The sequence below is a fragment of the Macaca nemestrina genome, chromosome 3 (assembly GCF_043159975.1).
Source record: "Macaca nemestrina isolate mMacNem1 chromosome 3, mMacNem.hap1, whole genome shotgun sequence".
Taxonomy (NCBI): domain Eukaryota; kingdom Metazoa; phylum Chordata; class Mammalia; order Primates; family Cercopithecidae; genus Macaca; species Macaca nemestrina.
The window spans coordinates 171,539,473-171,557,174 of NC_092127.1; the positions used below are offsets into that span (position 1 = coordinate 171,539,473).

At 41.7% G+C, this 17,702-nt stretch overlaps 1 long non-coding RNA gene and 1 pseudogene across 1 annotated transcript; one reads left to right on the plus strand and one right to left on the minus strand.

The window, feature by feature from the left end:
* Positions 1 to 1,209: 1,209 nt before the first annotated feature.
* Positions 1,210 to 2,761, minus strand: LOC105487971 (zinc finger protein 248-like; annotated as a pseudogene).
* An 8,680-nt stretch (positions 2,762 to 11,441) lies between these two features.
* Positions 11,442 to 16,619, plus strand: LOC105487820 (uncharacterized). The gene is made up of 3 exons (XR_011620644.1): positions 11,442 to 11,586; positions 13,494 to 14,073; positions 16,328 to 16,619. It is a non-coding gene; the product is annotated as an uncharacterized lncRNA (long non-coding RNA).
* Positions 16,620 to 17,702: the final 1,083 nt, after the last annotated feature.

Genomic DNA, 17,702 nt, shown 5'->3' on the forward strand with positions numbered 1-17,702 from the left:
ACTGAATGTGGAGTCGGGAAGAGACGTGCAGTAGCAGTAGATGTGGATAGTATTTTCACCATACAGAGTCAACAATGTAAGTAACCTAAACAACAAAGATCATAGCGAAATGTAGCAGCCTAATTAGAAGTGATGAGTGTTGAGTATTTATTACTTTTGTTTTTAATATAATTTAATAGTAAGTTTATATATTTTAAATAATGACTGTGTTTAATAACTGGCTCACAAAATTCCTGAAAATTTAACAATCGGCAGCACTTTTAAGTCAATATGAGATGATGCTAGCACATCACTATATTTAAGTATGTGTGTACAAATATATTTACATATATATGCCCACATGTATACAAATACATAAGTACGTACACACATATAATTATATCAACCTATAAAGATACCAGTGGTATTTCATGTGGAAAATGTTAACACGTACCATAATAGTTACTAAACTAAGGGTACGTATTTCCTCCTGACAACCATGTTGGATTACAATATGGAAATGAAACATACCAAAATTTGCTACATTAGCATAGTCATAAGGTCTACAAACATCAGGGACTTTTCATATATATATATAATTTTTTTTTTTTTGAGAGGAGTCTCATTCTTGTCATCTGGGCTAGAGTGCAGTGGTACGATCGGTTCACTGCAAGCTCCACCTCCCGGGTTCAAGCTTCTCCTGCCTCTGCCTCCTTAGTAGCTGGGATTACGGCGCACATCACCATGTCTGGCTAATTTTTGTACTTTTAGTAGAAACGGGGTTTTGCCATGTTGGTCAGGCTGGTCTTGAACTCCTGACCTCAGGTGATCCACCCGCCTCGGCCTCCCTGAGTGCTGGGATTACAGGCATGAGCCAACGTGCCGGGCCCACATACGTGTTTAATGCTGTGTCATTCAACCTTTATATGCTTCAGATTCTACTATGAAGATGAGTGAATGAATATTGTCCATTATATTTACAATAAAATGTAGGTATTACATTTGGAATGCAACACTAAACAACATAAATTTTAGATAAAGGTTTTTGCTGCATTACTTACACAGAATTCCCCTCAGTACAAATTTCCTAATGAAAAGGTTTAATTTTTCTTGAATGCTTTCACGTATTCAAACAAGAAGTCATTTTCTAGTAATTTCTGACATTCTTTGCTTTCTCTAATTTTTAAAAGCTGAACAAAAATTTGACAGGTATATGAAGCCTTCTAACATTCAGGATGTGGAAAGACCTTCCAGTCTTGTGCGAATTCTCTGATGTTCGGTGAGAGCTGATTTTTCACAGAAGGTTTTCCCACATTCACTACATTTATAGGGTTTGTCTCCCATGTGAGTTCTTTGATGGACAATGAGATTTGACTTCACACAGATGAATTTTCCACATTCATGACATACAAAGGATTTCTCTCCTGTGTGTGTTCCCTGATGGACAGTGAGGGCTGACCTGGGGCAGAAGGATTTCCCATTCATAGGGCTTCTGCCCTGTGTGAGTTCTCTGATGTTCAGTGAGGTTTGACTTCGCACAGAACGTTTTTCCACATTGGTTACAGTCATAGGGCTTTTCTCCTATGTGTGTTTGCTGATGGTTGATAAAGTGTGGTTTCTGGCAAAAGGCTTTTCCCCATTCGGTGCATTCATAGGGCTTCTCTCCTGTGTGTGTTCTCTGATGCTGAGTGAAGTTTGACTTCTCCCACAAGGTTTTCCCACATTCACCACATTCGTAGGTTTTCTTCTCCTGAGTGAGCTCTCCAAAGCTGGGTGAGATGTAACTTCTTGCTGAAGTTATTCCATTTTCATTGTGGTCAGAGGGCTTCCCCCCACGTGTACTATCTGATGTTTAAAAAGAGTTGAGTTTTCCCAAGTTTTGCCGCTCAATTTATATTCATGGGGAATATTTCTTGTGTAAGCTCCCTGATGGATCATGAAAATTGAATTGTCACAGATTTCCTATATTCATTGTATTCATAAAGATTCTCCCTTATAGGCCGGGCATGGTGGCTCACACCTGTAATCCCAGCACTTTGGGAGGCTGAGGTGGGTGGATCACTTGAGGCCAGGAGTTTGAAACCAGCCTGGCCAACATGGCAAAACCCCATCTCTACTAAAAATACAAAACAATTAGCTGGATGTGATGGCATGCACCTGTAGTCTCAACTACTCAGGAGGCTGAGACAAGAGAATCGCTTGAACCTGAGAGGTGGAGGTTGCAGTGAGTAAGATCCCGCCACTACACTCCAGCCTGGGTGTAAGAGCAAAACTCTCTGTAAAAAAAAAAAAAAAAAAAAAAAAAAAAAAAAGAGAGAGAGAGAGAGATTCTCCCTTGTAAGAATTATCTGATCTGATGTCCACATCTAAAATCAATACAGAAGGACTTCTCACAAATACTGCATCCATATGGCTCCATTTCCAAATGAGTTCTTTGAGCTTTCAATAGTGAAAGTTCTTCCACGTTCATTATATTTAGAGTGTATCTCCTATCCAAGATTAATTCTTATTTGTAAAAAATAAAAAAAAAGTCTGCCTCCTCATGGAAGCCTTGTCCATTTTTATTATACTGAAAATGTTGGTCAAAAATTGGCGGAGTGAGATCCTGGTGATGATTAATGACATCCCTCTTTCGATCATATTTATGCAATTTCTCCCCAATAGGAATTTTCTCATGCCTAATATCAAGGAGCAATTTCTTGCACACATTAAATGCATCAGGCTTCTTTCTGGAACAGTTCTTTTGATCAATAATTAAACACAAAATATTTTTCAAACTCATTTCACACAAGTCACATATTTTAAAAGGAAAATTTCTTGAAGAAACAGGGTTTGTACCCAAATTGAAAGTTTTTCTTATTCTATTACCACTTTCTATGCTTACTGTTTTGTTTTTGGTGAACACAAGCTCCCAAAAATACTTGTCTCGGTTTTCCTGGCCCCTCTCTGACAGGTCATCAACTTTCCAGTTCCTTTCTGGGTGGCACTGGCTTGGAAATCCTTCCTCAAATATTCAGGAGCCCCTTGCTCTATCTTGAAGATCACTTCTGGCTTAGTAATGCAACACCTGGTTGAGACCAGATTGCTGCAAGTTTCCAGAATCACATCTCTGGACAGCATCTTCTGAACGGGATCCAGCAGATGCCACTCTTGCTGGGTAAAGTCTACGCATACACCCTTGAATGACACTTGTTCTCGGGATTTGTTCACTTTCTGTGTAGTGGAGGAGAGAGAAGTCTCCATGTGTGGCTCTGATATGTGCTGAGCTTAGAAATGCCCCTTTTCAATGAGTGAATGTAAACATTTATTTCCTATTGATTTACTGACAATTTAGGCTCTCTTTCTTAAACCTGTTCCAGACCTTTCGCTGGCACACACACTTCAACAGCTTCAGGATCCCACCACTCCCTTGTCAGGTGCGACCAGAGGCCAGGGATTGTTTCCCATGAGGGACTGGAGGCTGGGGAAGGATGAGCCGGGAAGTTGGGGGAAGCCAGGGATGCACCTGCATATTGCAGAGTGTTTTTCCCCAAAGCCCCAAAAGCCAGCCATGCAGAATATGCTGTGAAATTGCAAAGCTTGTTTGGCCAGCTTTAGCCCATCAGCCCTGCCTGGGCTATAGAAGAAGAGAAGAAGGAGATGAGGAGTCCAGTGAAGAGTAAGAAGCTGTTGGGGAGCACCATGGGGGTGCTGGGCATTTCTGTGCCCACTATATAGGGATAGGGAAGGGAGCGTGTTCCATTCACCTGGCACCTAGTGAGGAAAGTGTTTGGAGAGCTGCTTGCAGAGATGTGTAAGAGTCTCCTAGAGCTTGGGGCTGGGGGGACAGGGACCAGTTTGAGACTCTCAACAAGAAGAGTTTGAAGGAGGGGGGCTGGGCCAATCACCTTTCTCTGACAGTAGAGTGGAGACAGGTGGTGGTTATCTGAGCAAGCTGCATGTTGACGATAGTGAACCTCTTGGATGTGGCTTCTGGAAGGAAGCCAGCCTAGAGTCATCCTCCAAGGGAGTTGGCTCAACGATCTTCTCAGGGGGGAAAAGGGATTCTACCTTGGTAAGAGTTCTTAGTTGCAGATGACAGAACCCCTGCCAGTCAGCGTAAATAGAAAGGAATTTTTCAGAGGGCATTAGTGACTTAACAAAATCTTGGGAATAAGTTCCTAGTCTGCTCTCCTAGGACCAAGTGTCAGAACCTCACCAGAGAGACTGTCCTGAGAAGGGAGCTGATGCTGGCCCTCCACTGACTCCAGGGCTGAACCGCACCTGGAGACACCCACACCAGCATTATGGAAGCCACACCCACCTATGGACACACCCACCAGCACCGTGGAGGCCACGCCCACCTGCCTGTTTGCTCACGTTTAACTTCAGTGTGAAAGCCTCACAGGGTGCCTCTGATTCGTAGAATCTTTGTCACTTGTTCATGCCCTGCACTAAGAGAACTGGAAAATGTTGTGTTTCAGGTTATTCTTTGGGAAGCTGAGTTCATACTGTTCATGCACGCCAAATTGTAAGAGGATGTGCAAAGGACAGTTGCCCACTTATCCTGATGAACAGGTTTTGGCTGCTGGAAGTCAGAGCTGAGTGGAGAGTTCTAAGCAGCCAGCTGAGGGACAGTAATCTAACCCTATGTCAAAATGGTTAGATGTGGAGGTGCCCAGCAGGAGGTTTTCCAAAGAGACACAGAGCTACAGGAGAGTAAGGGTCTGCAGGGGACATTCGCCATGCCACAGGGCACCAATGCCCTGAGCAGCTTCTCCCTTCAAGTAAGTCTTTTCCTCCATCTCCTCCTCCTGTCCCCCTGTACTGGACCCCAAAGGTCCACAATCAGAAACTAATGAATGGGGTAGGAGATGGAGTAAGAAGTACAGAGAAATTGAACTGTAAGAAGTACAGAGAAATTGAATTGTAAGAAGTACAGAGAAATTGACCCCCTTGCCTACTGTAGGGGTCAATTTCTACTGTGTTGGGGGATGGGTAAGTTTTAACTAGGGGAGGAGCTTGCAGTTTTGCTTATTTGGTTATTACACTGGGTGGATCTCCTTAATGTTTGAACATGATGTGAAGACCTTTTTATTGTCAAGAACGATGGGGAAAGCTATGGGATCTCACTTAAGGTTTCATTCCAGAGTAGGGAAGAAGAGGGCCAAAGAGCACATCGATTGGGCAATGGGAGAACGAATAAGATGATTCTGTCCGCTTTCTGGCAAGTCTGGTTTATTCAATCAGTTGGTTATAAGAATTATTGTTATAAAGATATATTTATTGTTGCTTCAACTTTAATCAAGTTTTTAAAAATAATGTCAATTGAGAATACAATTGAGAATTTTATATATATATATATATATAAAAGAGGAAGGTGGACACAGTGGGGCATGCCTGTAATCCCAGCACTTTGGGAGGCCGAGGCAGGTGGATCACTTGAGGTCAGGAGTTCGAGACCAGCCTGACCAACATGGTGAAACCCCATCTCTACTAAAAATACAGAAATTAGCTGGCATGGTGGCCATGCCTGTAATCCCAGCTACTTGAGAGGCTGAGGCACAGGAATTATTTCAGCCTGAGAAGTGGAGGTTGCAGTGAGCCAAGATCACACCACTGCACTCCAGCCTGGGCAACAGAGCAAGACTTTGTCTCAAAAAAAAAAAAAAAAAAAAGGCGGGGGAGGGGCAGGAAGGCAAGAGAGACATTCCTAAATTCTTGTTGCTGGTGTTTTTAATCCCTTCTGGCTAGTGAGAAAGAGTAAGAATGAGGGATCAGCCTGGGTGTGGAGCTCACTTTCCAGACAAGGACAGACCTTATAGTGCCACTGTGCCATCCTCTTTGTAAGTGTTAGTGTCTTTTATGCCCAGAAGAGCCCCAGGAGGTAGATATAATCACTGCTACTTTGTGGGTAAGGAAACTGAGCGTGGACAGATTATGCACTGTGTGCAAGGCCACATATCTTTCAACAGCAGAGTGGGAGACTCAACCCCTTAATCTTACTTTACTGCCCAGTTCATTCTTGCTGAGTCTTAGAAGATGTGTCTATCCCAGTCTGGTTCCTTTAAGAGGCCACTCCCGTTACCAGAACATAGCTGGTTTTTATTGAGCACTTGAGATTTAAGTCACTGTTCTATGCATTTTATGCTTTTCTCATTTAATACTCCCATAACCCCTATAAGATAGGTAATATTGCTATCCTCATTTTACAAAACGCAGAGAGTCAGGCAAACTTGCCTGGAAGCCATGCAGCTTGTAAGTGGTGGAGTGAGGGTTTATTTTCAGGCCACCTGGCTCTAGTGCAGACTTTGTTTTTTTTGGCTTGGAATTCTGTCATTTTTCTCAGTATAGTGCAGACTCCTAACCACTATGCTTTGACATCATGGAATGCACCAAGGCTGAGTTAAAAGACAAAAGGAAGTGCCCGCCAATTCTCAGCCTTCCAGGAAGAGAGTGGGAAGTCTTCTCTCTTCTGTCCCTTTTTCTCTTGCCTACCTCTGCAATTTTCTCCCACCTCATGGGAGGGTTCAAGGAGAATCGTCCTTTCTGTCTGAGCCCTGGATGCCATTCCCCATTCTTCCTCTAGGAGTGTGATCCAAATAAACCTTCTCTACCATGTCTTCAAAACCACCTCCTACTCTGATTTAAGAGCTAGTGGTAGAAAATGTCTTAGATGACAAACTGTCTCCATGGGCCATTTTGCCTGGAGAAAATGTCATCTGGGCAGCCACATTGGATGAGGAGAGACCCCAAAATGTAAATGGCTCAACAGAAGAAATAAAAAATAATTTGCTGAGGTTAGCTGGTGGGGAAGAGGAGGGTCTTGACACATTGCACAATGAAGCAGGAGCCCAAGTAGGAGAAAGAACCAAAGGGAATGTTCTTTTTCTTTTTTGAGACAGAGTCTCTTTCTGTTGCCCAGCCTGGAGTGCAGTGGTGCAATCTCAGCTCACCACAACCTCCACCTCATAGGTTCAAGTGATTCTCTTGCCTCAGCCTCCCAAATAGCTGGGACTACAGGTGTGCACCACCATACCTGGCTAATTTTTCTATTTTTAGTAGAGATGGGGTTTCACCATGTTGGCCAGGCTGGTCTCAAACTTCTGATTTCAAGTGATTCTCCCGCCTTGGCCTCCCAAAGCACTGGGATTACAGTTGTGAGCCCCCACACCCGGACCCAAAGAGAAGCATCTGAGTGCCACGTTGGCCAAGGGACTTTGAAGAAAGAGACTCACATTCAGTGCTGTGTTTTCTATAACAAGCTACGCTATAATATCCGCTGTGAAGTCTGCTGTGTGTTGCTTGCGTGAAAGTCTGCTGTGTGTTGTCTTGAACTGGTGACACTTTGAGAAGCAAAACATTTGAAGTAGTGTCCTGCAGGCAGTACGTTGGGAAGAGGCACTGCTTTTCTAGAGGGTGGAAGCTGAGATGGATATAGTGGAAGCATGAGCCTGAGAGGATTTGAGAAAACACGAGTTACCTCTGCTTTCCAAGGCACTTTGGTGTGTTAGGAGGAATCCTGGATTTGTCAGGGCATGTGGGATGGGCATTGGAGCCTATTTTTACCTAATTCACAGTCCAACAGTGAAAATTATTTGAATTATCTCAATACCAGACTAAACTTGACCTCAGCTACCTGAAGTACTTGGGTTGCCAATAGTTGAATCTCTCCTTGCCCCATGCTCTCAATTTTTTTTTTACTACTGACTTTTCAACTCATTCTCAGTCTCTGCCTTCATAAGCCTCTCCCATTTACCATAGAATTTACTTTCTCCTCTGCTGTAACCTTGGCTCCATTTCCTGGCTTCTGGTTTTCTCTCTCCTTTGCAACTCATCAGTTCAAAAAGGTTTCCTGGGTAAAAAATTTCCCCTAGGTCAGTCAGCTCCTGGAAACACCCCTTCTGTTTCCTTCTCCACCCTCACTCCTCATTCAGTCTCTCCCAGGCCCATGTGCAAAACTGGGAAGAAATTGGAACTTCTGTAGATGTAAGTGAGAGGGTGCATTGGTCAGAGTCCAGCTGCAGACAGCAGAACACATTCCAGCCAGTTTAAAGCAGAAAGGGATTAAGGGGTATTCAGCGACTTACCAAATTATTGGGAAGATTGTTTATAGGACCAGCTCTCAAAGCCATACTACAAAACAGGGACACAAAGGCAGCCACAATCTCCCATAAACATGACGCTGCTCAAAAAATTTGAAAGTTCCTGCAATAGCTGCATGCTCTAGAAATACCCCATCCAAGCCACAATCAGGGAGGCAGTAGAAATAAGATACACAAGACACCAACATGACCAGGTGATACAGCATGATAAGGAAGTCCCTGCTATTTGGCAGCTTCAGGACTTTGACATATCTGCTACAATCCACACTTATAAAATAGATGGCTGAGGGCTGAGTACTGAGACCATACTAATTCTCCCGTAGTGGTGTTTGCCTCCAGAAATAACAGAAGCAGAAGTGTGGCATTCATCTCACTAGCCATCTCAAAGCTTTCACCAGTGATTCCAATTGGTAGAATCCAAATAATATCTAGAACTCTATTGCAAGATAGCCTGGAAAATACTGTTTGACTTTCTGACCCTCTGCTGTACAGGCAGACACACAAAAAGGTGGGAAGGGATGTTGTGCTTGAATGAATTGTGTTTACTATAGTGGGTTATCTTTGCTCTTCAGTGGCTCTTCAGGATCCCCTTCTCTAAATAGATTTATTGCCCACCTCTTTGGTATGACAAAGGATAGTCCTGTTTGGCTCAGGGAAGGATGACTCATAACCAGGCTATTATTTTTCACAGATTGCATCATAGCCTCTTCCAACTTGTTGCCACAAATGTAGTAAGGCTAAGGGTAGATAAATCCCACTCCATGACACTGGGCCATTGCATAAATTTACTTGCAGTCCACACCATAGATGGCATGGCGGCCACCCTGTAGATCTCTTTTTTGGGACAGAGATCAAAATCAGAAAGGATAAAACCTTTCAGACTTTTTTTCTAGGAAAATAGAAGTAACAGGTCAATTTATTTTTAGCACCATGTCTGAATGATCTTCATGTCTCTTGCAGCTGGAAACAGCACACGCTATCTTTTCTCTTGTTTTTGTTCTGGTCTTTTTGTTTCAATCTTTCTATGTTCTCCAGTTAAGTCCAGTTGGTTCTAGTCATTAGTAGACTCTTCCTGAGCTAGTCCAGTTCCATTGGAAACAGGAAATACTGGAAACCTCACTAGAAAATAGAGTCCGTTTCTGGCCTAGTTTTCACAGAGTTTTGATGAGCCTCCAAAGGTTTGGTTGTTTATTCAGATTGAGCTTCTGAATCTCTTGAGATTCACCCCTTGCAACTGGTAAGCCAACAGCCTGCAGAGAAAAAAAAATCACACATTTGCTGGCCGATACTTGGAAAAATGTCTGTCTTTTCTCTGCCAGATTTACTAATTTACATGTGTTCCAAAGCTGAGGTTAACTGGTTGAAACTGGAGAGCTGATTTTTAACAATTGAACAATCCAACAGTGAAAATTATTTGCATTATTTCAATACCAGACTAAACTTCATGTATTCTTACTTAAGGTTGAAGGGAATATGTGGATTATTAAAAATTATAGGGATTGAGCCCAAAAATACAGCTTTTCTGCAGAAGCTGGATTTTCTTAAAGAAAAATACAACTTAAAATTTATAATAAATGTGAGGGATTGGATCATAGAGTCAGAGTATTTGTATTTAGAAGGGAATTTGCAGGTTCCAATATTCCTGATAGGTTATCTTCTGTTATCTTGGGTAAGTGGGTGTTACTGTAAATAAGATTTAGGTTTTCATCCAATGTTAGAAAATTCTTGGCCGGGCGCGGTGGCTCACGCCTGTAATCCCAGCACTTTGGGAGGCCGAGATTGGTGGATCACGAGGTCAGGAGATCGAGACCATCCTGGCTAACACGGTGAAACCCCGTCTCTACTAAAAATACCAAAAATTAGCCGGGTGTGGTGGCGGGAGCCTGTAGTCCCAGCTACTCGGGAGGCTGAGGCAGGAGAATGGCGTGAACCCAGGAGGCGGAGCTTGCAGTGAGCCAAGATCGTGCCACTGCACTCCAACCTGGGAGACAGAGCGAGACTCTGTCTCAAAAAAAAAAAAAAGAAAGAAAATTCTTAGCAAAACACAAGGATGCATTTGTTTAGAGGAAGGCAATGACATTTATTACAAAAGCCCCACGATATTAAAGTATCTCTTCATAAGGATTTGATGTTGGTTCAAATTGTGGGACTAGTTATATGAAGTTGTGAATGTTATACATTCTTTCTGAGTTTATTTCTTCATCAATGTATAATTCAACCTTTTCTATTCTCACCAACATGTTGCTTAAAACAGCTGAATTTAAGGATGATAAAGAATATTCCATTATTTATTATTCCATCAAGCCAATAGAATGTTCCTCAAATATTTCTGAGAGTCTTAGGGTGCCTTTCATTAACCCCCATACAAATCCACTTAGCTATCATGTCAACCATCATGTGGAACGCACTTTTAATTTTTGATGGGTACCTTTATATCTGCTGGCTGCTAGTGAATAGTGCTGTCTCGTGATATGCAGCACCTCTCCAATGGCATATTTGTCCTGGTGTGGCCGTCAATATACTACATGCCTTGATGTGTCAAAGCTTTAAGGTGGTTTGTAGCCAAGTGCAGATAAGACTACCTCATTCTATGTATTACTTAGGATGTTTGTGGTTGAGAATTACTAGAAAACTCAACCAAATATGGCTCAAACAAGTGGAAATTGTCTGTTGAACAATAAAGTATATGTTCAAAGGTAAGGAAGCATATGTACCTGTGAGGATTAGGTTAGGTAGCAAGAAACAGAGACCAAAACTAACAGTGTTTCAAACAAGCTTTGTTTCTCTCTCACATATATAAGGCCAGAGATAGGAAAGCCAGGACTTCTATAGTAACAGCACTCAATAGAATCTGGAGAAACTTGCATCTTCTTCTAGACTCCTCCCAGCTCTGCCATTTCCTAAATCAGTGGCATTGTCCCCATGGACTAAATTGGTAACTGGAGCTCCAGCCATTGTATTCATGCTCCCAGCAACGGGAAGAAGAGAAAGATGAAGATGTCTGTGACCTGGTGTTCTTGTAATGAAGGTTCCCAGAAGTTGCCACATGACACTTCTGCTTATATTCCCTCAGCCAAAGCTCAGTCACACGGACACGCCAAACTGCAGAGAGATGATGTCCTTGCTCTGGATGGCCAGATGCTCAGCAAAACCAGCTCAGCAAAACCCCATGGAAACTGGGGAGAACAGTTTGGGAACAGAATTGTTGTTGACTACCATGGACTTCAACTCTGTTTTCCTGTGAGTCGCTTGGCTTTGCCTACTCAGTGTTTGGTTTCATTTTAATTTGGTAACAAAACTATTGAAGCGGTTTCAGAACATGCCCATTGTGACTGTGTGCAAAGAGAAGAGGGGGCTTCCGGACATTCTCCTAAAGGAATGTGAGAGAATTTTCTCACAAGACCCAATCAAGGCCGGAACGAGTCTTGCTCACTTTTGAGCCAGTCAATGGCAAAGGGGAAAAGACTACTCCTAGATGGGTCAAGTGCACCCCCTGACTGAAGAGGAGGTCCATTTCCCCAGAGTAAGCTTCTTGGTCAAAAAGGAAGAGTAGATAACTGAACAAAGTTGGGGTTATGTTAGGAAAAACAAAGAGACAGAATAGATGTTGGGCAGGGGACTCTCTGGTCTGGGCCAGAGACGGGTGGCACTAAAGCCCACTGTTTCTGGCTCATGGGCACACGCAGCTTCCAGAGAAATGACTCTTAAAGTTTTATTTATTTATTTATTTATTTATTTATTTATTTATTTATTTATTTACAGGGTCTCACTCTGTCACCCAGACTGGAGTGTGGTGGCCCAAACATGGCTCACTGCAGCTTTGACCTTCCAGGCCCAAGCAATCCTCCCATCTCAGCTTCTTGAGTAGTTGGGACTACAGGAATCCACAACCTCACCTGGCCAACTCTCTTTTGAAAATTTTTTGTAGAGATAGGGTCTTGGTATGTTGCCCAGGCTGGGTCTTTGTGTTATTTATTTAGTTGTGTTATTTTAGTTGGTTGATGTTTTCTTTTACATTCCTTTGTCGTCTTAGGACCCAGACATGAATCTTATGGGTAGATCCAAAGATGTCAATAGTAGGCATCACATTTTGCTGACCTCTAAAATAGGGTATTCATAACCCGGTCAAGATCCTTGTGTTCAGCTCTCCCTTCCCTTAATGTAAGTTTCCTGTCATAAATTTCTTCACTCTTTCATGCAAACAGATTCCACAGAGCATAGCGAGATGGAGGGAGCTCCTATCCAAGTTGAAACCTACATTATATATAAAATGGAAATAGTAGTCACTCATTCCAAAATGTTGTTACGAAACTTAAATATATGGCCTTTGAGTGTAGGTTCTCACTTCTTCACACCATCAAATCCCCAGACAGCAGGATATAACACATGGTAGTAAATAACACATAGTTAGATGTTTTGGCATTAGATAAAACAAGATAGCACATGTAGATGCTTAGCATACAGTAGGCATTTTATAAATGTGAGTTCTTTTCCTGCAGAGGCTCTTGATGTCATCTGTTACACCTATTTCAGGGGAATTTCAATACCTGTGGTCTGTGTCCTGAGTTCCTGGTTCATATCTAACATCAAAGCCAAATTCATTTTTAAACTACCCCCAAACTCATGTCCCGGGCTGAAACATATAGGAAGATGATTTATTTAATTTTTTCCTGGGAGAGAAATGAACCCAACAGTAAAAGAAAGAGTATTCTTTCACTGTCACTCAGTGGAGAGAACTTCTGTTGAGGTTGTGAACATGAAGAGTTGAGTCCAGTGGGGCGAGCACTAAGCAATATGGAAATCAAACAGCCCTGGGTAAATTGGCTTGACATTTGCAGTAGTTATTGAATGAAACCGTATTTTAATGAAGAAAGAGGTCATTGTCAGTAAATGCAATTTAACTATAATGAGGTTGTAAAAACTTGCATTTTATTATTGATCCTACAAGAACTATAAGTAAGAAAAGAAATCATGGGAATTATAGGTGACTTTCTTTTTATTAGGCAATTACAGTTTTTTTCAGACAAGGCATGGATGTTTTCTGAGGTGTTTAAACTTTGTCTAATCATATAAAAATTACCATAGAGCATTTGCCATATTCTTCCTTTCTTTCTTTCTTTCTTTCTTTCTTTCTTTCTTTCTTTCTTTCTTTCTTTCTTTCTTTCTTTCTTTCTTTCTTTCTTTCTTTCTTTCTTTCTTTCTTTCTTTCTTTCTTTTTTTCCATTTTGAAAGGTAGTTGTCCTGTAGGTGCTTTTTATATCGGCCATAAAGTGTACTCTTAATGGTAAAGGCTCCCTGATATAAGTTTATATATTTGTTCCTGTATGGCATTGACATCCATGAAATCAGATTGTATTAAGTTATTCACTAGGAGCAATGTGAAAGGCTGCCTCATCCAATAGAGTTGATTTTATTTTTTTTATTTCCCAGGAAGATGACTTCAGTCAGTCATTCCATACCTAGGGTGAGATTGGGGTCAACTCTTCCAGGAGGTGGTTAGAAGACGGACTCCCCTTTCTCCTGAAGCCTCATTCAATGGTGGCTCCTCCCTGGGCCCGGAGCCAAGGCCCAGTCTTGGGAAAGAAATCTCTCTGTACAGTTCATCAGAAATGACATAAAACTTACAAACCAGATTTTTTCCTTTGGAAAAGTTGCTAGTGTTTTACCAAGTTCTTTTACACATCAAAATAATTTCTCACTTCTGCATTCTCTTCACTTCTAATTTTGAATTTCTCATTTGCTCCTCCATGGGCATCCATGGATCACGGTTTTGCAGTGATGAACAGGACCAAGAAGTCCTCTGCTCTCACATGACTCACGTGTTCAAGAAAGAGACAGACTGAAATTGAGTAAAGAGAAAAGTAAAAAACTATGGTAATAACAGATCATAAAAGTGCTGTAAGAAAGTGAAACAAGATAAGGTGGTAAAGAGTGTTTGAGGGCGACATTAGCTGGAGTGCTCCAAAGGCCTCTCGGAGGAGGTTACATTTGCTCTGGGACCTGGTTGAAGGTATTCTGTCACTCTCTACCTGGAATCACAGCTATTCATTTTAATCTTCCATTCTAGATTCTAAGTTCCTTAAGGGCACTGTCTTTCTCTAACTGATCTTTGTGTCCTCTAGAGCTCACAGCCTTATGCCTTCTACTTGGGAGGTGTTCAATCAACAGTTGCTAAATGAATGACGATGATCTTATATTGACCCACAAAGCCCTCAGAGCTAAGAATTGTTACCCACATATACAGAGTGGCCAAGTCACTTGATTAAAGTAGTAAGTGAGGTACCACCACTCCATCATGCTTTTCTTTCTGGAAGCCCATAGATAGTTCTTTACAGCAATGTAAATGTAATTTTAGGTAGGGGATTTCACGCTTTTTGAAATTATGGAAATACCAGTTTAAAAAATACAGAACACCACTACAAGATCAAAAAGTTGACAATTCTTCACTCTGACTGCTGGGAGATGATGTTTTAGGTAGGATACAGAACAGGAGAATGAAACTATATTCTAGGATATAGTTATCAGTTTTTGAAACCTCTGAGTGGAGAACTGCTTTAGATCACAGACATAAAAGGTTTGGAAGCTTACAATTTAATTCTAATTATCTAGGACCTAGAAAATTCCAACACTTTCCATGAAGTGGTACTAGGAAGTGGGGAAGTAGTACTGTGGAAATTCAGGATGAAAATGAGGAAAACTCTTCAGTTACCATCTGGTTTACTCTGATATGACTTCATTGCTCTTTAGTGACGTTTACTGGGCTTTGTGAGATTCACCTTTTAACCTACGTTGGTGTATTAGAGTTCTCCAGAGAAACAGAACCAAAGGGATATATATATAGATGAGGGAGTTGCTTTTATTACTAGGAATTAGCTCACACAATTATGAGAAGTTCTAAGATCTGCTGTCTGCAAGGTGGAGAGTCAGGATAGCTGATGGTATAGTTCTAGTCCAAGTCCAAAGCCCTGAGAGGTAGGAGAGCTGATAGTGTAAGTTTCAGTCTGAGTCTGAAGGCCTGAGAACCAGAAGAGCTGCTGGTGCAAGTTCCAGTCCAAGTCCCACACAGAAGGCTGGAGAACACTGATGTTCCAACTTGAAGACAGTCAGACAGAGAGCAAATTCTTTTTTATTCAGTCTTTTGTACTCTTTAGGTCTTCCATTGATTGGATGAGGCCCACCCACATTGTGGAGGTCAGTCTGCTTTACTCAGTCTATCGATCCAAATGTTACTGTCATCCAGAAACATCCCCACAGACATACTTACAACAATGTGTAACCAAATATCTGGGCACCCTGTGGCCCAGTCAAATTGACACGTAAAGCTAACCATCACAGATGGAAATTTGTGTTTCTAAGGGAACCTATCCAAGGGAAGATGTCCACAGGTAAGATTTTTTGAACTATTGATCGGAAGATAAATGTTTCATTGGAGAAGGAAAATGTATGAAGCTTAGATTACAGCGATGGAATGTGCTAAATTTGGGAATCTAGGAAAATTTGCACCAAAGAACAAGGCATTGTGGGAGAGCAGAGAAGAGGCTGTTGGATGTTCGCATTATTTTGAGTGCAGCAGTGTGATGAGCCAAGAACACAATGGGCATTCAGTTAGATGGAGCATGCCTGGTACTGTCTCCTCATGTGAATGACATTGTCATGAGAAAAGCCGCCTGCAAATGAAGGAAGCTGCCATTAGGAGTGGGCAACAAGGAGTCCAGGAACATCACTTTGGGAAAGGTCTGTTGATGAATTTAGGGAAGGTTTGTGCAATGAACACAGGATGAGATTACAAAAATCTTATGATGCAAATCCAAATAATTGTACTTGAGGATGAAGATTCTGAAATTTCTTGAACAGTGCAGACGTGGCACAGTTTTTGCTGACTCGGCCACAGGCAGTATAAACTTAATACACATTGCTTCACTTTTTCCACATTGTGTTTTTCCTGTACATAGGGCACCAGGAACTATTCCTCTCATGACTTTATTAGATTGGCCTGAACTATCAGCAACTGGGGTGGCTTGCTGCTATTATCACCTTTCCTGTTTCTCATTGCTACCCAGGAGAGTCTAGTCCACCAAAAATGGTTACAATCAGATGATAGGCAACTTCCTGGTGCTTACACCCTTGGACAATCCCCTTCCCCTGAGCGTGAGTTGGATTCACTAACTTTTAACAAATGGAATATGGCAAAAGTGATAAGATGTCGTTATGAAAAGATTAGGTTATAAAAAGACTGGCTTCCACACTCTCTCAATCTCTTTTAGATCCCTTGGCATAAGGAAAGCAAGCTTCCCTGTTGTGAGCAGCCCTATGGAGAGGCCCATGTGGCAAGCAGCTGGTATCTTAAGCCAGCAGACAGCAAGGGCCTGAGGCCTGCTGACAGTCACGTGGGTGAGCATGGAAGTGGACCCTTCTCCAGCCGAGCCTTCAGATGACTGCAGCCTCAGCTGATATCTTGGTTGCAGCTTCAGGAGATACACTGAGTTGGAAGACTTCAGTTAAACCTTAACTGGATTCATGACTCACAGAAACTGTGAAATAGTAAATGTTGTTTTTGGCCACTAAGGTGTGGGATAGTTATGCAACAATAGATAACTAATATATATAGAAAGAAGGGGAAATCAACAGAGATACGTGAAAGAGAAAGAACATACTTCAGCGAAGACTTCCGAACTTGCAGTAAGTTATAAAACAGCACATGACTAAACCTGCAGAGCGGTGCTTCTGAAAGCTACACTCGTCACTTGGTACATTTGTTTAAACTCTTTATAAGTTGTAAGGGACTTAGTACTCCTAAAAATATTTTTCTCCTTTCTATCACTTTACTGATATTCTCTGTTTAGGGAGACATTTTGTTCTTACACATTATTCTTTACTTCTTTAGACAATTTCCTTGGTTCTTTGAACATATTTAAAACAATTGATTTGAAGGCTTTGTCTAGTAAGTCCAAACTCTGGGCTTCCGCAGAGACAATTTCTATGACTACTTTTCTTCTTTGTATGTAGGCCATATTTTTTCTGTTTCTTTGCACATCTTGTATTTTTGTTGTTGTTGTTGAAACTAGGCATTTTAGATAATATAATGTGGCAACTCTGGAAATCACATTCTCCCCCATCCCCCTGGCTTCACATTGTTATATTGTGATATGGCTTATCTATGTCCCCACCCAAATCTCACCTTGAATTGTAATAATACCCATGTGTCAAGGGTAGAGATAATTGAATCATTGGGGGCCATTTTCCCAATACTGTTCTCATGGTAGTGAATAAGTCACACGAGATCTGATGGTTTTATAAATGGGAGTTCCCCTACACAAGCTCTCTTGCCTGCCACCATGTAAGATGTGCCTTTGCTTCTTCTTTGCCTTCTGCCATGATTGCGAGGCCTCTCCAGCCATGTGGGACTGTGAGTCCATTAAACCTCTTTCCTTTATAAATTATCCAGTCTCGGTTATGTCTTTATTAGCAAAGTACAGACTAATACATATTGTTTCTCCACTTTGTGACCTCTCTGAATTAATTCTGTCAAGTCTGTATTCCCCGTCATCATTAATTCCTCTATTGTTCTGCCCACCCACCAATATTCATTAGCAAGTCATTAGGAAAATCTCTCAGCTCTAGCTCTAAAATCTATGCCCT